The sequence below is a fragment of the Crocodylus siamensis genome, chromosome 10 (assembly GCF_052110815.1).
Source record: "Crocodylus siamensis isolate JL-2025a chromosome 10, ASM5211081v1, whole genome shotgun sequence".
Taxonomy (NCBI): Eukaryota; Metazoa; Chordata; order Crocodylia; family Crocodylidae; genus Crocodylus; species Crocodylus siamensis.
In genome coordinates this window covers 65,862,892-65,885,475 of record NC_143404.1, presented here as the reverse complement: position 1 = coordinate 65,885,475, position 22,584 = coordinate 65,862,892, and the positions used below count along the sequence as shown (strand labels likewise).

The 22,584-nt window shown below is 43.7% G+C and overlaps 2 protein-coding genes across 4 annotated transcripts in view; one reads left to right on the top strand and one right to left on the bottom strand.

Annotated features, from left to right (window-relative positions):
- Positions 1 to 22,584, top strand: part of LOC149856752 (androgen-induced gene 1 protein-like) — a 191,584-nt gene that overhangs the window by 4,251 nt on the left and 164,749 nt on the right. The gene's annotated exons all lie outside the window — the stretch shown is intronic.
- EDN3 (endothelin 3) overlaps positions 7,050 to 22,584 on the bottom strand; it is a 54,772-nt gene continuing 39,237 nt past the window's right edge. The window contains exon 6 of the mRNA XM_090020758.1: positions 7,050 to 22,550. The gene's annotated coding sequence lies outside the window, so the exon portion shown is untranslated. The remainder of the gene's footprint in view (positions 22,551 to 22,584) is intronic.

Here is a 22,584-nt window from a genome sequence, read left to right as displayed (position 1 = left end):
ACACGTTCGTTGTGGATGCTTTTAGGTTAAAAACAAACCAGAACCCTCAAGTTTATTCCTTTGTGGCATCATTTTACATAGTATGGCAGGTTTCAGTTAAGTCACCATTTCTAGCACTACAGGGAATAAGCAGGTAAGAGAGGCTGTACACAAGGTTTTGTATGATTGCAAAATAATGTTTAGTTTCCTGTTAGAAAATCAGGAATTTTTCAACTCTCTCAGCTCTGAAATGCACACTGCAGTGGGTACTGATGACTTGAATTGTTGGAACTTATCTGTGTAATGTTGGCCTAGATCCACAAAGCTATCTAGATACATAATACAGTTGAAAATAGCAGGAATTAGGCACCTAAAAACCTTGCAGTATATAGGACTCAATTACGAAAATGATTTCTATGCAGTGAGTTTCAAACAGTAGAACTAATAGTAGACACTAGCTTTAAATTATCAGTAAAAGGCCCATGGAAAGTAAGGGGATTCATTGTCTTTGCTGGATTATGGATCAAGGTCTTGGGATCAGATTTTGAGACCCTATTGAGTAGTTCCATGGAGGGGGAATTAATGCATTGAGTAAGGTACAACTATTCAGTGTCCCTTAGTGACAAATAGTGGGAGACATCCAGATGAAATAGAAGAAAAAGTTAAATTGATAGAATATGTTGAAATATGAACAAAATGTATGGAAAGATGTAATAATTATGGAAGGAAGCACTCATTGGGCCTAACTGCTCCTACAACCCTAACCCTGCTCTAAAAAAGCGCTTATTCTTCAGTAGACACTATATGAAAAAATCATTTGCTTCACTTCAGTTACCCAAGACTTATTGCTGAAGCTCTTATCAGCGCTTACTCCATTTGTGCTTCTGTCTGTTAGGCCTAAAATTAGGCCATATAGCTGGAGGTCTTATCTTTCTATCTGTTCCTTAAGATTCCTGATATACCTTTGGGCATTGTCGGGTGAGCAAGAATAATTTTTAAAAGTATCATGAGTAAAAATACTTTTGAAAAGTATCGAAGTATGACAGAATACATTCATGGTTCATTTTCCAAAAATGTTACATCTTGATGTGTCTTTTTTTAATAAGTATATTTCTTTAATTCTGATTGATTAACCAGGATGTCTAGTATTATGGCCTGAGGGGAGTGATGGAAATTATTATGAGCCTGATGCTACTGGCTTATTTCCAAACTAAATGAAAAAAATATTAAAATGATGTTGGCAACTACCAGCTACTATTTTAGCACCTGCTTTATGCTAACAGTTGTTTACTTTACATGGAAGGGTGGGAAGTGCATCTGTAATCTGTGACCTAACGAACCTTTCAGAGTTTACAGTATGTATGTCAACAGCTGAAAATCAAAGTCATGAAAAGAACATTTCGCACAAAACTAAGCTTCTGTAGAACCCCTGCATACTGCTAGAATGTGGATTCAAAATTTACACAGTGCCATTAGCTAGTCCACATCTATAAAAATCTATAATATCTTATTGATTTGTCTCCAGGTTTTTATGGAGTTTCCAGAAAACTGCTTTTTTGTAGACCATTACATTAGACAGATCATGCAGTGTTATTTCCTACCACGCTTCCCTGCTGACAACTATGGAGACCACAGTACAAAATATGGTATAATAGTGTTGTAATTCAGGGTTTTCAACCTTTTTTAACAAGTGTATCCATTCTGCCTCAAAGTTTCAACTCATGTACCCCTTTACATTTGTTTCTTGTTTTTAAGGGGCAAGGTGGCTGGCAGATTGAGTCCCCCATGGTGAGGGAGGGAGTGGGGCTGGGGCAGGTGCTGCACAGCCAGGGAGGAACACAAGACAGAGCCATGAGGGTGGCTTGTCTGGGGGGCATGGGGAGGGGCGAGTGGCTTCTGCCTCTGCACACACCCCGGTGAAGGCCCAGGGGGCATGTGCCCCCCAGATCTGTGTGAAGGCTGGACTCTGCAGCCCACTGCCACAAGAGCTGTTCAATGCTATGTGCCTGCTGCCACCAGGCAGGCAGGGGACACACACATATATAGTCACAGACACATGCAGACACAGACACACCCCCCCCCCCAGCAAGTAAGTGTATGTGGGAGGAAGGGCCAAGGTGGGGGAGATAGAAAGAGTTGGGGGCGCAGATCCAGACCCCCACTGTGCAGGAGGGGTGGGGCAGAGGCAGGAGTGAATGGGGCCTGGGCCAGGCTGTGGGACACTTGGAGTCCACCAGCATATCTACAGCCATGCAGATGGGCTCCCACTGCTGTGTGCACCATGGAGGAGCCAAGGGAGGGCATGTGCCGCACCGATCTGTGCGTGCGGTGAGGGCAGGCTGGGCTCTGCTCTGTCTCCATGCCTTGCTGCCGCTGCTTCAAGAGCAGTGTAACGCTATGTGCGTCCTGCTGCATGGAGACTCATTGCCAGACTGCTGCCCACCCATCAATGGGACACACGTGGCCATCGCGCTGTGCTCAAAGCAAGCAGCGGCAGTGAGGTGCAGAGGGTCTGAATGGTGAGGAGGGAGTGTGTTTCTGTGCCTGCTCCCAGAAGCAGGGCCAGGGGGGCAGTAGTGTCCCTCTGCGGGACACACAGGCACCGCCAGGCCAGCTGGACGCAGAATGGGACACGGGGGGACTCGCATGCAGCTGCTGCTGCCACTGCCTCCATCATCTGCTGCCACCCACTGCCCCATGCTGCCACCACCATCCACTGCCCTGTGCTGCCACCACCGGTGCCCAGCGCCCCACACTGCCACTACTACTTTCCCACGGCGAGTCGCATGTGTGGTTCTGTGGGCTCCTAAAAGGTCTTGAGCCCGGCTAGTTGCATGCTACCTGTCAGCAGTCTGTGGAGGCAGACATACAACTGGCCATGGGAAAGCAGCATGGAGTGGTGGTGGCAGCTGCTGTGTGCGATCACCCCTTGCAGGGTTCCCTGCTTGCTGGGCGACGAACCTGGAAGTGGACTGGAAGTACTTCCAGGTCCACTGGGGAGTGCACGGGGGGTCCCCCACACCCCCACTCTGGAGATCAGCCATGGGGAGACCCTGGGTGCCCCACCAGACCCAGGAGGCACCAGTCGCCAAGCCAGGACTGAGCGTGGGGAGCCTCCAAGCGCACTCCCCAGCAGACCCAGAAGTGGAGTGGAAGTGCTTCTGGTCCACTTCTGGGTCTGCTGCCGAGCGTGCTGGGAAACCCCCACCCCCCCGCGCTCCTGTAGGATGCTCCATCCACCCCAGCATCTCAGTGTTGACAAGCCACCTGGTACCTTGAGGTATGTAGAAAAAACATTTAAAACTGTGTCTATGTCCAAATTGCTGAATCTTTCCAAATCTCTCCAAATTAATTCAGAGGGATCTGATTCAATTTGGAGAGATTAAAGGGTCTCCCGACTCAATTCAGAGATTCGGCCACTGAATCAGGCTGAATCTCTGTCGAATCAGCTGAAGCTACTTACTGTCCTTTTTGTACTTCTGAAAATAGGAAAGAAGTCTGTTCCCAGCCAATGCTTTTCAAAGATTGTTCCTAATATAAAAATCCATCAGAGATGCTAAAGTATTTAGTAGTCGCAAGGGGCTGTAATACTGGAGTGGCAAGTGCCATAGAAAAAAACCTATAACATATGTAAAATTGCATGGACAAATAAGAATGCATTACCTTCTTTTACATCTTCTAAGAGGTTAATTTTTTTAACAAATAAACCTTCGATTTCTCCCACCTTTACTGTGAATTTATGCTTGGACCATAAGTAATGTCACAGTATTGCTTATCTAAAGTCAGGGTGTCCAACTGGCAGCCCACGAGGGATTAAGTCACAGCCCCTGGGCTTGTAATCCAGGCAGCCTTCCTCCCGTCGCCGTACTGCTGTTTCTACCTGAAGTCTCTGGGCTCCCCCTCCCACCTCCAGCTTCTACTTTCTGCCCCTGCCCATGGAACTGTGTGGCCCTTGAATCCCTTGGCTCTCCTGTGGTGTAAGGATGTCTACAGCACAGCAAAGTGCAGCGCAGTGAGGAGGTGCCTACAGCATGGCACTGTAGCGAAGGCACCCATACTGCACAGCACTTATCCAGGTGGTATCTGCTGGGGGGTGTAGTCAGTTGCTCAGAAGTTAGACAGCCCTGATTTACAGCTGTGTTTACAGCAGGGTGACAAACCCATAGTATGCACACAGCAAGTGGCAAGAGCAGCCTCTGCATATGGTACACAGCACAGAGGGCAAGGAGCAGAAAGCAAAGCAGATCTGCCTGGGGAAAGGCATCAGGATGGCACAGTGTGGGGCTTCAGTTATAGTACACTTGCCAAAAAGATCACCTCAACTGACTTACACTGTAGACTGCCTTAAACTGCTTTAATCCATCTAGATCAGGTACTAGTATCTGCCTTGCTACAGCTGCACAGAATTTTTGGTGTAAATTTTGAAATTCCTACCAAACGTTGAAAGGTTTAGGAGAGCAGGTCGAGTTTCTCAGGGTAAACTAGATTGCACAGAATTATGTGTTGCTACAGCTAAACTGCTTCCCATACCTTAACTAGCTCATTTTTCAACACAAGTATCTATTTCTATACACTATTGATGTTTGCAGTGCAGACATACCCTAAATATGGATGTTTGAATGTTTGTTCCAACCACTGCAAACTAAAATGAGTAACGTGGAAGTAATATGGTCTCTGGGCACATTCTCAACATCATTACATGCAAGTTAATCGTGTTCTTACTTCTGGGTGTTCTGTCTGGGCTCTGAATTCACTTTAAACATTGTTTTAGTTTCTTGAACTTTTAGCCTTTCTTATCTTATACTTGGCCAGTCACAGGAGACAAATGATAAAAGCACTTGCAGAATGTAACCTTTGATTTTACTTACAAACACACACACATTATAGTACCTCCATGCTACCCCAGTGCATGATTGCACTCAGACCTGCCAGAGGGGCTGTGCGGAAAAGGCAATTCAATCTCAGCCTATATTATGTTTTCTGTGAAATGTTTGTGGAACTAGACAAGGTGTGAGGTCTTCCCAGACTGTTCCCCCATCCCTGGCTGTGTGGACCACAAACCTGCAGAATATTCTCCAGCATTAAAGTTGGAGAGGAAATTGCCAGTTCGGTGGCTGACTTCATATTCCCATGCAAAGACAGAGGTCCACAAACAGACCTGGGAACCGTATCCCTTGCTAGCATAAACTGATGAAGCATCATTAAATTCATAAGAAATCAAGTAATAGACAGCAGGGGAGAGAACTAAGCTGTCTCAGAAGTTGCCCTCCACACTTAGATCAAGGTGAGGACTTTCCAGCCCTATATTCCATACAGCTTTCCCAATGGACTGTATTTCCAGTCCTCTCAGTTCACCATGTGAAATTTTTTCCACACTTCACAATTGCTTTTAGTAAGTGTAGCTAAAATAATTTCTGATTTTATGGAACAAAAGCCATGCAGTATAATGAACTGGGGCTTGTGCTGTCTTTGCATCTTTCCAGATCCTGGGGCTAAATGAATCCCGCTGGGTGACTCTGGCCATTGCTTCCTATGTTTTTAATAAATAAGGATCTCATAAAAATAAATAATTACACAAAATGTACTGCAGGGGTAGGGTTAATATTTCTAATTAATAGACCACTTTTTCTATATGCTAAACTTTCATTTATCCCATATTTTATTTTGCCTAAAGAATCAGAAACTAGTACACAGTAGGCTCAGCACTGCAGAAATAGTGCCCTGTTGGATTAATTGTATGTAGTTTTCTGTACATGATTTCAGTGCAATGAATTAGAAGCTTGTCTTCTCCTGGTCTGATTCTGTGCCATCCTTGCTAATGCTGAGGTTATCCAGTCTACTATTGTAACTATCCTACCACGTAATGTACCACTAGTATAATAGCAACAGATACAGTTTTTCATTTACTTGTATTTACAGGAGTTGTTGGGTTGGGTTTTTTTAACAATTTGTATGGATGTGCACATTCTTTAAAAACTCTTCAGATAAAGATTCTTTTCATAGTGAGTTCCAGGGCATTACTTGTGAAAATATACAGCCTTGCTGAGGCTTTGGGAAAAGAGACGCTTGCAAATGCACAGCAGAAAATTGCATTTATCAGCTTTTTTATTAGACGAAAAGTGAAACAGTCTAACTTGGAACAAAGAAATAACAGCCCATCTTATTCTTCGAACTGACTGCCAAGGGACTAATGGGCTCATGACGTTTTATAGTGATGCTATTATATTTTGCTGCAAACAGTGGCTTTTTTGAGAAATGTAAAAAGAGGGTTTTTTTCCTAAAGTAGTAAAAAGCTGAATTTTCATTTTCAAGTCCAATATCAATTTAAAACATCTGTAGTATACCTTATTGTATGAACTAGCAGCTAATGATTTCACAAGTATTGAAGAAAATGCTGAAAACTACTGCATTTTTTTCTATGTACCTGGGCATTTCAGAGTTTACCGTCATCTTCGTTTTCACTATGTCACTGTTGAATATTGAATTAAAATGAGTAAGTGAACAGCCTTTCTCTAAAGCTATTTAAACCATTTTATGAAGGAAATAGTCCTTGGATGTGAACCTTTTGCTTCTGTGTCCTTTTGAATCATGATGAAGGGCTCCAGTTGATTCCTAATTGGAGAGATGTCGTTATCACAAAACCTGCAATTGTTTTCCTTCTGATGATTTGAGAAGGGACGCCAAGAACTAAATGACAGCTGGATTATCTTCTTACCTGTAGATGAAGCTCGACCCTTGCTGGTAGTTAAGGTGTAATCTGTTATCTCCACATCCTGTAGATCCAGTAGATCAGTGGTGTTCAACCATGAGTAGTGGCAGCATTAATTGCCATGGTTTTCAGAACCGCAGCAATTAATGCCGCCACCCCTCCCCTGCCACCAGATTTCAGACCTGTTGATATCCACACAGCCCCACACACTGGCATGTGGGGTTGCTCTATGGCTGGATCCAGTGAATTGCAGTGAGGTGGCACATAGGTTAAGTATGAATTATAAATGCAGAATGAGTGCTGAAGAAGTTAGAAGTCACCAAAATGCAAAGCTTGAACATTTCACAAAATCATGTGGCAGTGTGTTTCTTTCATTTATTTTTTGTATTTTTCCAAAGCAGAGTAGTCTGCACACAAACAATTGTTTCCTTTAAACATCTTTTTTTTAAAAAAGCAAATTATTTTAATGCAGGGTAATCAGTCCAATGGAAAACACAATAAAATATAGGGCACAATTTGTGCTATGCTGAACAAATAAATTTGATTCAAACTGCATGCTAAATGAATATGTCTTTACCTTGTCAGATGACAGGGAATATGTGTTCTTTATTCATTACCCCATTGGAAAACCATTACAAATTATTTACACATTCATATACAAGGGTTATGCAAAATATAAATAATTGTGTTGTATACATTTGGTTATATTTTCACACAAGTACATTAGTATTCTTTAAGTTGTTAATCTATTGGTAGCAGCGGGTTATATCTTTCTTTTTTGTAGAAAAGACAGATATTAGAAATCTCTTTTTTATTTGCATTCTTGTAATTTAATCTGTTTGAAATGTCCTTTGTTTACCTTCTGTAGTTCTTGTCAGTTCATTTTATCTTCCATGTTCACACAGAGGTGTTAAAATTACATTTATTTTCCTAATTGTTCTCCATTTGGAATAGATTGGGATGTGTGTGACCCTAAAATGTACATTACTCTTAGTGGTGGTTTTATTTCCATTTATTTTTTTCTTCCATAAAATATGTGGACTCAGGATAAAATTTTGTTTTACTATTTCTCTGTTCAGTGGAAAGGTTTGTTGCTGTCACTTTGGCCATGTACACGAACTCGCACATACACAGCTCTTTTGAAACTGCACAAAGATAGCAATTTTGTGGTGGGAAAATGCAGCAAAGATCAGACATATAAATAGCTGTATTTAAATAAATTTGAGACTTTAGTGAAAGTACATATATTAAAATGGTCTAAAACTAGAGCTTTACAGCTCTGCCTAGTGGCCGTAATATGTAGTGTTACGTATCAGCTGGTAAGTCCAAGTCTTGGACGCTGTTAAGTAGTTGTTCAGCTGAGGTTGTTTAAGGTGATGTATCACTTCCCATGGCAATGTTGAGGCTATAACAGTGTAAAATCAGCATTAGATTGGTGGTTTAATAATGCATTTCAGCTTTTTTGTTGCTGAAATCAATGCAACAGTGATAAATAGCTGTCTTTGGGTTACAATAGCCATTTATTCTGTGTGTGTTCAGCACCCAGCTGTTTGGGGACCAATCCTGGTTGAAACCTTCAGGTGTCATAACATGAATGACAAACAATAACAAAACAAACGTAATCTAGTTTGATCTCACTTTAGAAAGTTAGGGCAATTTGTTTTGGAAAGGTAAGACCTTTTGATAGAGTTCTGTAGGCTGTAACTGGGATGAAACTAATTTAATTTTATATAAATTATTTTTGAAGTTCTAGAACTGAATAGGAAATAAGACCCTTTCTGCAACCAGGACATTTTTTGCACGAGCAAAACTAAGTACAGACAGTCAAAAAGCCCAAGGCTGAATTGATTCAGTCTTTGCAGCAGGGATTCAACTGAGAAACAACTGGACACAAATTCACTTTTGATTCAGGAAATGCAGCCACATGCCTGCAGTGGCTCAGGCCAGAGGTTGGGGGTGCTAGACCACAGCTGTCTGCATGTAGCCAGCATCAGCTGTGTGTTCACTTCCTCTTCCTGATGCCCTTGAGGTCTCTAGGATTTGCAGTCCAGAATCACAGACACAGGACTCTGCAGGGTTGCTCATCACTTCCTCTTCCTACTTCCAGGTGCCTCTGGGATTTGTAGTCCACAGTTGCAGCCAGCAGTAGCTTTCAGTAAGTTTAGCAGGGCAGGGCAGCTTTGTACTCCAGGGAAGCTGGGTATAGCCAGGGGAAGGTGAGGTTTAACCTCCTCTCCCTGGCCCCAGACACAAGCCATGGTTTGTCGGGGGTAGTCCCTGCCTCCCTTCCCCACAACCCTTCTTCTGGAGCAGACAGCACAGCACAGCCCGGGAATGAAAAGCATGCTGGGAGACTCTGATTTAACTTAAACCAGGAAGGGGTCTGGGAAGGAAGTTTCATAAACTGGCTTGACCCAAATCAGTTAAGTCTGATACTACATTTAACCAGGTTTATCTTAAACCAGTTTCAACCATTTTGCACTAAACTTCTGTTCTGTTACAGGTTTAAAACAGTTTCTGATCACTTAAATCTGTTTACATGTAACTTCTGTCCCTAGCCCTGATATTGTCTTAACCCCACACATTTAGGTTTTTGTTACCGCACAGTGAACTTGGGCCGTTGTCTGGTTTGCTGGCGCTTTCAGCAACAGGTATATTTTGTTGTTCTTCTCTATTTCTGGTATTACACTGAATACAGCTTTGAGAGGGACATCAGCATTGGTCAAAGGATATGCTAACAGCCTTGTTAAAAAGCAGATTAACACCTCACGGGGATAAGAGGTGTTAAAATTGGTCTGTTGAATACTAATTGCTTAAATCTGGAAATTATCTGGCAAATAAAATATTTCTATATGGAGAATTATATATAGCAGGATAGATCAAGCTAGTATACTGAAACAAACTAGGTCAGAACCAAAGGTCCACATCCAGACTCTGGGAAGGAGACCAAACTTTAAACCCTGACTTGCACTAAATGTTTCCGTATGTCATGTTTATTTCAATCATGTCAATATTTGTGACACAATTTAAAAATGACAAGAATGTGGTAATAGTTTTCTTATAAATCACAGCAATCTCTTTTTTTGCTTTTTTAAAGGGAAGAAAGTGCATATGGGAGGCACATGTCACTAGGTATGTGAGGAGGGCTATTGAGATTCTTTGCAGAAATGAGGAAATAACTGAAAAAATTGTGGTTAATTCTGCCAAAAGCTTTAAATTTACAATATGAATATTATTAAAAAGCAAAGCTATTAATCTAATGGTATTTACCAGCCTTTAGGTCACTGTTAATGTTCCACACAGGATACAAAGTCCTACATAAAAGAAAGCAACAGGCTCACTAAAACATAAAAATACTCATTGTACTCTGGTTGAAATTATTTCTCTGAACTCATGGATCACTATAGTTTCTTTACTAGGATGCTCAATAACACAAAGTCACAGGTTGAAACTAGGTATTTGTTACTAAGGTAAACACAATCACTCTGCTACTTCTGGGGAATATTTTCCTGTCATTTGGACAGTTGCACAGTAATTCTTGAACCAAGCCTTCACTGTAGGAGGACATATTGGAATAGCTATATTGGAATACCTAACATGAGATACACATTTGGTATAAAACCCTAGCAGGAGAGAAGGCATTGTAGATTTTATCTTGCTGTTGGTACATCTCTCACAGGGGGAACCAACTAGCTGAAATTATGTGAAAATTACAGCATGTCCACACTAGGATTTTACATCAAATGTCTTTCTCTTTTATTCTGTTTCAGTGTAAAAATACATATTTTCTTAGCAGCGAGAACATAACCTTGAAGTAAGTGGAGTTTCTCCAGATGTGTACAAATGCAAACTTCAGGTCAGAATTTGAACCATTCACATATGGAAGAGTTTATTTTGACTCATCAGGCAATGTGAATATAATGCCACTCCACTTTTTTTTTGTTTCATTCATCCTTTAAGAGCCTTCCCTTGTGTGAGTACATTATTGATCTATGATCAAATGCTCTCCACAGTTATGACAGTTTCCACTGTGTATGTGCAAGTCTGTATGCATGGGTGGAAAGCAAGTTTATGTCTTTACACATATATAGTAAATGACCGTGCAAAGCCAAACCACCTGAACTCAGCTCAAATGGAGGGATAATTCTTGTTTCCAAATTATGCCAAAGAAAAAGAGTATTAAGGAACGGGGAGTTGATCTTTTTTACTTTAGAGAAATAAAAAAATAGCATTACTTCAGGACAAGTTCTCATTCATATCTGTACTTACTCTACAAATAGAAGTGTGAGCAAACAACCCAACCAGGTCAAGGTGGAGATAGCTAAGTTTGTGAATGGGATTATGTGATCTGGTTGCCTGAGATAAGAGAACTGAACTCCATAATGCTATGTCTTATGTTCCTATTTTATGAGGACTATTCAGGAGGTAAGGTATTACTTGATCAGATTCTTAAGTGATGTAAAATGGCATAACATTAAAGTACTCCAAATTTTTGGAGCAGAGGAAAGCTAGGGTTGATATGTGTAAGGGTATCACAATGTAGCGTTCTATAATTGATCTTGAAGCGCTCTGTATTTAATCTGCATGATATGCTAGATAGACTCGTTAGAGTTGAACTGAGAGGTTGCCTGTTCTTCCTAATACCATGTTTACCATCCCTCGAAGTCACCAGTGATAGTGATGCTTTCAGGATTGAGGCTGCAACATAAGCACTGACTGAGCTCATGCTATTCAATAGATGATTATTTATGGCATCTTTAGTGATAGATTTGAACTGGACTGTGCACCTGCCTGTGGGACAAAAGGGAAAGAGGGAAACATCTCTCTGAACCTCTGTCAGGTACCTGTATAAACGACTGGGTCCTTGGGTCAGGTATATTGGATCTGCCTGCAGGTGCTTCCATCCCGGCATATTCCTTTCCCAAGCCAAGCGGGAAAAGGGACAAGAGGGAACTTGAGACTGTGCAGAGTCAAGGTTTTCCTCTTCCCCCTAACCTACTATCTAGCATAATTGAGCTGGCACAGAGTAGAGGTGTATGTTGCTCATATCAGGCAAGAATTTTTTATTATTGCCCTGGAGCAAAGGAGAGACAGGGAGGGAATTGTGCCTTTGAGGGTGTGGTATGGTTGTCAGTGTCTACTATTCGATAAGCTTTCACAGCTCTAATTGCTGCTGTGCCAGAAGACACAGTGTGTCCCTTTGTGTTCATCAGATGGCAAGGGATCTCACATGTGTGTGTTTTGCAGACTTCACTTACTTTCTGTGTCAGTACCAATTCTGTTAAAGGGTTTTCTGAAAGGCCTCTCACTGTTGGCATTAATATCAGTACCAGATGGTCTTTTCACCACTGTTTTCCTCTTTTCTGCATGAAATAAGTGGGGTGTTGGTATTGTTTTACAAAACATACTGGCCCCTCTACACCTTACAGGTATTGTGCAATTAGCTGGAGACCAGCTACACATGCAAAGTACTAGGGCTGTGTGAAGCTTCGATCCCTGAATCAGAACCCTCCCAACTGATTCAGAGATTCAGACTCTTCTGATGAAGAGTCTTTTCATAGTGAGTTCCAGGGTATTATTTGTGAAAATATACAGCCTTGCTGAGGCTTTAGGAAAAGAGACACTTGCAAATGTACAACAGAAAATTAGCGGAAGTGCTTCTGGTCCACTTCCAGGTCTGCTGAACATGCTGGGGAGCCCCCCCGCACTTCTGTGGGACACTCCGTGCGCCCCAGCATCACAGCACTCATGAGCCCCTGCTACCTAGAGGTATGTAGAAAAAACATTTAAAGCTGTGTCTATGTCTGAATCAATGATTCTCCAAATCAACATCAAATTTTCAGATTCAGATTCAGCAGAATCAAATCAGGGACAGGGATCCAAATCAACGAATCAAATCACTGTCCCTGATTTGTGCCGAATCCGAATCGAATAGGGCCCACTTTCCACACTCCTACAAATTACCTATCACAAAATAAAAAGCTCTAACCACAGCTATAAAGTTAGACCTTGAAAATGTGTACTAACTTTATAACTAGTTGCGTTCGAGCTTTAATTTGCACATGTAGCAGGGTCTGCCCTGCATCTGGGAGCCCCAGGAGCTGACAGGGGTCCCAGCTGCAGGGGTGCACCATGCCTAGCTGGGGCTGGAAGTCCTGTAACTGAGGAGACGCTCAGCCCCAGCAGCTGCCACTCTGGGTCCCAGGTGTACAGGGACCCAGAGTCCTGCAGCTACAGATGCTGGGATCCAGCAGGGTCCCGGCAGCCAGGGGGAGTGACTGCCCCCAGTGTGCATGAAACCCACAAGACTGGGGGATGTGGCATCTGCTGTCTCCCAACCGTGGGGGTGCATGGGTGCCCCCACAGCTGGGAGCTCTTCAACTAAGGGGGCTCCTAGCTATGGGAGCGTGCTTCTTGCCAGGGAGTGGGAGCCTGGAATTGGGCTTCCCCTGCATGAGAAATAAGGTGTGATGGGATCTAATGTGTGATCTCACAGTCGCACCTCTTGCCATGCATTTGTGGTACAGCAGGAGATACAATTGTATGCATCATGCATTACATCCTGTCACACTTTTTCCTGCACATGTAGAGGGGTCCATTGACCCAGTAATCATAGAACCATTGAAAATTAGGGTTCAAAGGGACCTCAGGGGGTCACCTAGTCCAACCCCCTGCTCAAAGCAGGACTGTCCCCAACTAGATCATCCCAGCCAAGGTGTTGTCTAGCCAGATCTTAAAAACTTCCAAGAATGGAGAGTCTACAACTTCAGTGTTTCACTACCCTCCTAGTAAGAAACATCTTCCTAATATTTAACTTAAACTTCTCTTGCTGCACCCTGAGACTATTGTTCCTTGTTCTGTCATCTGCCACCACTGAGAACAGTCCAGCTCCATCCTCCTTCAAACTACTCTTCAGGTAGTTGAAGACTGGTATTAAATCCCCGCCTCAGTCTTCTCTTCTGTAAACTAAGTAAGCCCAGTTCCCTCACCTTCTCCTAACCATTTTTGTTGCCCTCCACTGGAGTCTCTCCAATTTGTTCATATCTTTTCTGTAATGAAAAAGTCAGGTTGGTCAGGCATTACTTGCCTTTGGTGAATCCATGCCGACTGTTGCTAATCACCTTCTTCTCCTCCAAGTGCTTAGAAATGGATTCCTTGAGGATCTGCTCCATGATGTTTCCAGGGACTGAGGTGAGGCTGACTGGTCTGTAGTTCCCTGGATCCTTCTTTGTCCCTTTATTAAACATGGACACTATATTTGCCCTTTTTCACTCATCTGGGACCTCTCCCGAGCACCATGATTTTTCAAAGATAATCACCAGTGGCTCTGCAATCACATCAGCCAACTCCTTCAGCACCCTCAAGTGCATCCCCTTGGACCTGTATATGTGCAGCTTTTCTAAAGAGTCCCTAACCTACTCTTCCACCACTGTTGGCTGCTCACCTCCTCCCCAAATTGTGCTGCCCAGTGCAGTAGGCTGGGAGCTGTCCTTGCCTGTGAAGATGGAGGTGAAAAAGGTATTAAGCACTTAAGCCTTTTCTGCATCCTCTGTCACAAGGTTGCCTCCCCCATTCAGTAAGGGACCCACACTTTCCCTGATCCTCCACTTGTTACTGACTTAGTTGTAGAAACCTTTCTTGTTAACCTTCACATCCCTTGCTAGCTGCAATTGCACTCTGGCCTTCCTGACTTCATCCCTGCATGCCCAAGCAGTGCTATTCTATCCTCCCAAGTTCTTTGTCCAACTTTCCACTTCTTATAAGCTTACTTTTTGTGATTTAGTTTACTGAAGAATTCCCTGCTAAGCCAAGCTGGTCTCTGCCATACTTGCTAGTCTTCCTCAGCATCAGGACAGTTTGTTCCTGCACTCTCAATAAGGCTTCTTTCAGGTACAGCCAGCTCTCCTGAACTCCTCTCCCCGTCAGACTGGCCTCCCAGGGGATCCAGCCCATCCATGAGTTCCCTAAGCGAGTCGAAGCCTGCTTGAAATCCAAGGTCCTTACTCTGCTGCTCTCCATCCTTCCTTTCCTCAGGATCCTGAACTCAATCATGTCATGGTTGCTGCTGCCCAAATTGCCATCCACTACTACATCCTCCACCAATTCTTCCCTGCTTGTGAGCAGCAGGTCTAGAAGAGCATGGCTCCTAGTTAACCGCTCCAGCATTTGAACCAGGAAGTTTTCCCTAAAACCCTCCAAAAATTTCCTGGATTGTCTGTGCACCACTGTATTGCCCTCCCAGCAGATGTCAGGGTGATTGAAGTCCCCCATGAGAACCAGGGCCTGTGTTTAGGAAACTTCCACTAGCTGTTTGAAGAAGGCCTCATCCACCACTTCTTCCTGATCTGGTGGTCTATAGCAGATCCCCACCACAACATCACCCTTGTTGCTCTCCCCTCTGACCCTAACCCAGAGACTCTCAACAGGCCTATCTCCAGTTTCATACTGGAGCACTGAGCAATCATACAGATCTCTTACATGAAGTGCAACTCCTCCTCCTCTCCCATCTGTCCTTCCTAAACAGCTTATTCCTATCCATGACAGTGCTCCAGTCATGCAAGCTCCCACCAAGTCTCTGTTATTCTGATCGGGTCGTAGTGCCATGATTGTGCAAGGCCTTCTAAATCTTCTTCCTTGTGTCCCAGGCCCCATGCACTTGTGTACAGGTACCTAAGGTAACTAGTCGATTGCCTAGATTTCTCAGGAAGAATGAAAACATCTCCCTTGTTGCCCCCCTCCTGTTTGCTCTTCCTCCAGATCACTCATTCCCCACTTACCTCAGGGCTTTGGTCTCCATCCCCCAGTGAACCTAATTTAAAGCCCTTCTCACTAGGTTAGCGAGTCAGTCTGTGAAGATGTTCTTCTGTCAGATGGATCCCATCTCTTCCTAGCAATCCTTCTTCTTGGAACATCATCCCATAGTCCAAGAAGCCAAAGCCCTGCTGGCAACACCACCTGCACAGCCAGGTATTGATCTGCAGGATGCACCCACTCCTGGCCAGGCCCTTGACCAGAAGAACTGAAGAGCCCCCATCCCATTCACCCTTGCACCCAGAGCCCTGTAGTCAGTTTTGATCTGCTCAGGTCTCTCCTGGCAGTATCACTGCTGCACTCATGGATGAGAAGCATAGGGTAGTAGTAGTCAAAGGGCCGGATGAGTCTTGGTAATCCTTCTGTGACACCTTGGATATGGGTCCGCAAGCAGCAGACTTCCTGAGACAACAGGTCAGATCAGCAGATGTTTCCCTCCATCCCCTGCAGAAGGGAGTCTCCAACCACTACCACCCGTTGCTGCTTCTTGGTGGCAGCGGTCTCAATCCTGCTCACTTTGGTGAGGGCATGGGCTGCCCTCCCCCACCAATGGTGCTAGGGCTCTGTATCTATTCTCTAGATGAACTGCTGCATGTAGAGATGAAGATTTCTGCTTGCTGCCAGAGATCACAAGCTTCCAGCTTCCGCCCTCCTGGGAGTCCATGTCCTCTCCCTTCTCTAGCACTGCCTCGGGCAGTTCTTCCTCCACAGTCCCAGAGGTCTCCTCCAGCACTGAATCAATGAACTCCTTGTGGCAGAGGATGCTTCAGAGCCTCAACACCTCCTCCTGTAGCTCCCTTGCCTGTTCCCAGGCAACACCAGGAGACACTGCTCGCATTGCAGGCACACCCTGGTCTGGCCATCCCTGGAAGGGACCTGCAAACCACAGTCCCCACAATGCCAAACTTGGACCTGGGTGGAAGTGTCGATGGTGAGCGGTCCTGCCTGGACAGAAACCTCACAGGTGCAAGCAGAGGCAGTGGCAGTGGCTTTGGCATTGCAACGTCCTCCAGCTATTTCCCTGGGTCTCTTAATCTGCCTTTTCTCTCTTACTGCCCTTCTTCCAAGGACACCTTCCCTAGTGAACTTGCGTGGAAGCTGGCCTGTTTTCTGTTCCTTGGCCCCAAAGGGTTCCTCTTCCCCTGCTTCCTGACACCAAGCTGAAAGTCTCTCTCTTCAAAGAGGGTGCGGGGAACTGACCTGCAAACTGACCAGGGAACTGCCTGCAAACCATTTACCCTGTTTGCTGCTCCTGTTTGCTTGCTCCCTTGTCGCTCAGGGACAGGCAGCAATCACTCAGCAGTCAACAATCACTCAGCTAGCAACACTCCCAGCTTCTCAGAGCACACACCCCAAACACACACAGGCCACCAAACAAACACTCAGCCAGCCAAAGGCACAGGCAGCCCTGGATCACTTTCCTTCCCTGGGCAGGATCTGGTGCCTGGCCTCTCTTTTAATGAAAGGAGCTCCTTCAAAATGTGGTAAGGGGGCTTAGGCTGTAACATTCAGATGTGGATTTTGAGATGTGGGAATGTGGATAACATTTCTCCAACTCGAATGTTAAGGATGTCTGTAACCTTGGTCGCAAACCCATCAGATTAAGCCACACCCCCTTCCCTACTACCATGGTAGAGAGTTGGAAAAGATTTCAAAGAGTGCTATTATCGATAGGAGGTAATTTTTGCAGTGGTGCTGACCTGCCAATTACAAGCTTCCATTTTTGGCAGACAGCTGCCAAGTAAAAACCCCACACAAAGGAAGCAGTTTTGTTTCTCCCTCTCACTTGGCTTAACTGAGATTTGCCAGATACCATGGCAGCTCATTTATTTGGCTGCTGACTGCTGCAAAGGGAATAGTATGAGTTATAAACACAGTGGCTGTGGTAGTAGCACCACTGAGCTGTCATGACGTTACAGCGAAGACAGTGACTTATTGGTCTCCCTACTGGCTCCTTTGGCCATGGTTTGTGCTGCACAGTAGCTCAGGTAGCAGCCCTGTGCACTCCCTTTGTCATGACTGATGGTAAAACTGACTCTTGTTTCTCCAGGGGATGAAGTATCTTTTATTAGATCAACTAAATAGTTGCAAAGAAAAATCTTTACTTGAAAGCTTTCGGGCTCACGCGCCTTTCCTTAAGCAAAGAAGAATGCAGAGATTGTAATATTTTTCACAGGTAGAAATGAAACTTCATATTGCGCAGGACACTAGACAGCTGTTATAGGTTCCCCAGAAATGTTCTTTTGCCTGTAGACTAACACGGCTAAAACCTGTATCCAGGGGATGGAGACACTAGTGCAGCATTTCTCAAATTAATTTTAATCATGCATCCCTTCTCTAATTATTTGTATACTATTGTATATGCCTGTGATTCCGTACTGTAGATAATAAAAATGGATATATCTGTCACTACAACCACATACCACCCCTCCAGCAACATTAAATGAAAGATTCTTTCCTTTTTCTTCCTTTTTCCCTCAATTTATATTTCCACTTTCTGTTCTTCTGCCTTCCAGGTCCTTCCTTTGCATTACCTCTAGAAATTCATTGCACATCTCCAGAGTATGTGGATCCCACTTGGAGAAACGTAGTCTTCTTATGCTACTGAGTTACCTTGGTGGTTGACTGCCATATTTGTAATGGCAGCCAGCTTAGAAAGAGTTTAGGTGTTTTTTCAATATCTGCAGCTACACAAAGCATAACTAATGATCACTTTACCCCCACATACCCTCCTTTAAGTAAACAAATTTTACTAAAAATTGAGTAACTTGCTGCCTTGCACGATTTGAATTTGCAATCTTTAAAATACCAATGAACGCATTAAATACTGAGCTTCACTGTCTTTCATTACTACCATCTACGGAAGTATTTCCTCTGTTGTTTCCCAAATGGAGTAGAAAAATATGTTACAAATTAAAAATGTATTTAAAAACATCATTTAAACAACTCATCTAACAGTTGAAAATTTCCAAACAAGTTTTTGTCATAGTTCATACCAAGATCTGAGTGTCTTCCCAATTTTATGTGTGCTGTTTTAATTAACTGAGTATTTTTCTTCATCATAAAAACACTTGTGAAAATTTATGTACATTTCCGGTCAGATTTTAAAAAGTAGTCAGCACCAACAGCTTCTCATGTTCTCATAAATGCAAGGAAGACTTGCTTTTATTTTGAATCAAATATGTTCATTTATAAATTAAATGTAGCTCTTTTTTAAAAAATCCAGCTATTAAATTCTGTATTCCTCAGTGAATAGACCATTTGTACCAGTGCCAATTCTGAGCTCTTTACTCAGATTTTATTCTGTAAAAAGAAAATCCCTAGAGCAGGAGTTTGCCTAATAAAGATCTTGAGATTTGTGCCATGATGGGTTACATTGTGTAGAATACTAGGTTGAGTTGGTCAGATCACTGCATGAGGCGCTCTTCTGAAAAACTAGTCTTTTGCCTACTGCAGTTTAGTCACATCATATAGTCCATCTCATAAATTTATTGAGCTCCATCTCAACTCAGCTGGAAAAATGATGGCCACCTTGTAAGTGTGAGTTAAGTGCAATACAGATGAAACTGCGATTACATCCAGAGCTTGGTATGAACTATGGTAAAAGCTTGGGGAGGTGGTTAGCTGCATTAGCCTGAAGTCAGGTAGAAAGCAGGGCAAGGTGGCACCTTACAGCTTTTATAGCCAACAGCCTACTCCAGCAGTCAGCTGTGTATTTATGAAATGACCCAACTCAGGTCTGAGGTGGGCTGATGCTAGGACACAGCTGCTGCCATCTCTGCTGTTTCTCCCTACTACCTGGCCCTGGCACAAGCAAAGCCCCGGTTACCAAACACTGCCAAAACCCACACAGGTCTACAGACCAGATCCAGTAGCTCTGCACACTGGTTTCAGCCTGCAGGCCACAGGCTGCTGACCTCAGATGCTACCTGCCATACCTGACCACATAGATTGTTACCTACAAAAGCCTGTCTGAACCAGTTAGTCTCTGAGGTAGAGACTGGGATAGTCTGTAACATAGTAAAACCTTGAGGATATCTGCAGATGGTGCATTTAGATGGACTTAAACTAGGCTAGATCGATCTAAATGCCATGTGTGCAGACATTCAAGGGGTGTAAATTGAGCTGAAAACAGTGGGCCCAATCTAAATTGGTTCAGCCAAGTAGATGAAAGACTTAGAAGTGTGGGCTGAATCCCGCTAACAGACCCAATGCAATGCTGGTGCTGGAGTAGACACAGCAGGGACCCAGCCAGCTGTATGGAGGGGGACGGGGGTAGGGAGCAGCCCAGCCCCAGTCCAACCATGAGAGAGAAGGGAGCTTGGTCCAGCTGAAACCTGGCCCTACCAGAGAGGAGGGAGCATGACCAGCCCTGATCCAGCTCCATGGGGAGGCGCCATGGCCCAGCCCCATGGGAAGGACATGGCTTGACCCCAAACTAGTCAGGCAGGCAGAGTGGGGTGGCCCAGCCCCAATCCAGCCATGCAGTGCCTTGGGATTTTGGCAGTGGCGGGGGGGGTGGCAAAATTAACTGCCACTGCTCCCCCTCTTTCCCCCTCCCCACCAAATTTCCCAACCCTTCAGGAGTCCCACAGACCCTGCAGTATGCATTTGGCCCACAGGCCACAAGTTGAGCACCACTGATTTAAAGTAAGCTGTGTGATTTTAGACCAGGTGCAGTGAACATTAGTACACAACCCGAGAGAGAGCTTTTTGGCCAAGTGTTGGCAGAAAGAGACATAAAGTAGTGACATGATTCTTTTTCTGTAAAAAAAGGGTGGTAGAGACATTATCTTTTTTGTCCGTTTCTTGGAACTGATCTTAAATAGACTGAAAGTTCGATATTTAAGCAGACAGTGTCATCTATTAAAAAGTTACCTTTGTCAGTTGTGCTGTTTCTTAGTTTGATATTTGAATCCTAAAAACTCCTCCTTCAGACCTTAAAATAAATATTTGTAATTATAGCTATTTAAAATATTTTCTCAGTGAAAATTTTTTAAAGGTTTTGCGCTACTTCATGGTCAGGGCGGCTAGGATCTGGAACCAACTTCCAAGAGAAGCGGTGCTGGCTCCTACCCTGGGGGTTTTTAAGAGGAGGTTGGATGAACATCTTGCTGGGGTCGTTTGACCCCAGTACTCTTTCCTGCTATGGCAGGGGGTCGGACTAGATGATCTACTCGGGTCCCTTCCGACCCTAGAAACTATGAAACTATATTAACTTTAAAAGCTGGAGTTGCATAATAGACTAGAACAATAAAATTAAATATTTTTCATGTTTTTCTCTTGTCCAGGATATAAAGACTTGTAGAACAAGAAGGCAATTTAATTGTTCACTTTGGCATATTAAAACTTTATTGAATACGATCCAGACTTTGAAGAAACAGTCACATTACAAAACTGCCACAAAGCTTGCCCTGCTCAAGGGATAATAGTCTTAAATCTCACTGTACATTTGTTTTGTAGAGCCTGCAAGGGTTTGATAATCAAGGGTTATAGAACTAGTAAGCTTGAAATCGCTGGATCGAGTCCCACAATCATTTGTGCCCACAATCATTTCCACATGATGACTTTTCCATGACAAATCAAATGAATCTACATAACCAAAACCAGCACCACAAAGGGCCTTAGTGGCATTGATCTCAGCCAAAAGGCCATGCCGGACCGAATTATGAAAGAGAAATTATATTCTTACGTATGAAGTGGGGCACTTTAGTGGAGCAGTGTGGAGACTCTTGTAGTGAGTAAACTGTGGCTTGCTCTCTGGGCAAGAAGATTTCTAGTGTCAGTCTGTTATCGCGTACAGGAACCACAGTTCACTGTTTGGGGGATGTGTCTCTGACTTGGGGGTAAAAAAAAGATACTAGATTTGCTAGACGTATTTTGGTATCTGATTTTTTAATTTTTGGCAGTGGTGCCTTGTTCCCAGGAAAGGTGCTTTCTGGTACCTGCTCACTTTAAATCTAAAAAACTCCCAATTCACATAGTGTTGCATGAGGCACATGGCTTGCTGAATAATAAAGCCATATCCTATCTCCTACCATCTGGAAGGCTGCATACGTGTACCTAGGAGCAGGGTCTGGTCTGTTACCTGCTTTTTATTCAGCATTAGACTGGTTGATTTGTGTGATAGTAAGTGCTAAAGACACTCTGACTTTCATAGGTACTAAGCTCAGCTGGAATAGTGATGGCTACCCTGTAAGTTGAACCTTTTAGCTTGTGTTTTTAATTAAGTCACAGTTAGGCTACCCAAAGGGATGGTCAAATGCTGAAAATGCCATGGCTTATTTCTCTGGAAGAGAAGTAGAATGGATGAATAATACATAGTATTTACTCCAGAACAGAAATGCTGTTCTCCAGTACTGTGTTCTCTAAGGAAGTCAGAAGTAAAATGACGCCAGAGAAATTTACCCTGCTGTGTGTGTTGTGTGTCCCCAGTCCATGTCAACTGAACCCTTTGGTAACCGTTTCCTCAAGGCAGCAGGGTTCCCCCCATTTGCAAGTAGGTTTGCAAGCTGGTTCCCCCATTGTCTAGTGGCCAAGAGCTGCAATAGTGCTTGCTTCAGGCAGCCAGTCTGGGATAGCTGGTCATGCGTCTGCTCCTTACTGAAAGGTAGATTTATTGCAGAATAAAATCCAGAGTAAATGATGTGGTAGCACTTGAGCTGCATGCTATAGCCTATATCTTTAGAACACTGCACAATGACTAAATATATCTAAATATATTTCATATGCCCTTTGTTCAGTTTCTTTAGCTAGCACTTGAGTTCATGGCTTCATGCGATGAGGATGGTGACTCTCAGTATCTGTTTAAAAAGAGGGTATAGATAGTCTCAGAATATGATCTAGGTGTAACCAGTACCTGCTTGAGTGTGTAGCAAGCTAGAAACAATCTCTCCAAGAGTTGTGAACTCCTCTATTCATCTCAGTTCTGCAGTCTGCTGTTCCATCCTCCTGTCCAGGTATATACACCCGCTTCGAGCTCAAGGCTGCTGTGTGTGTGGTCTTCACTGCAGCCTGCCATCTCTGATGGTATAGAGCAGTGTTTCTCAACCTGTGGGTTGTAGCCCAAAAGTGGGTCACAAAAA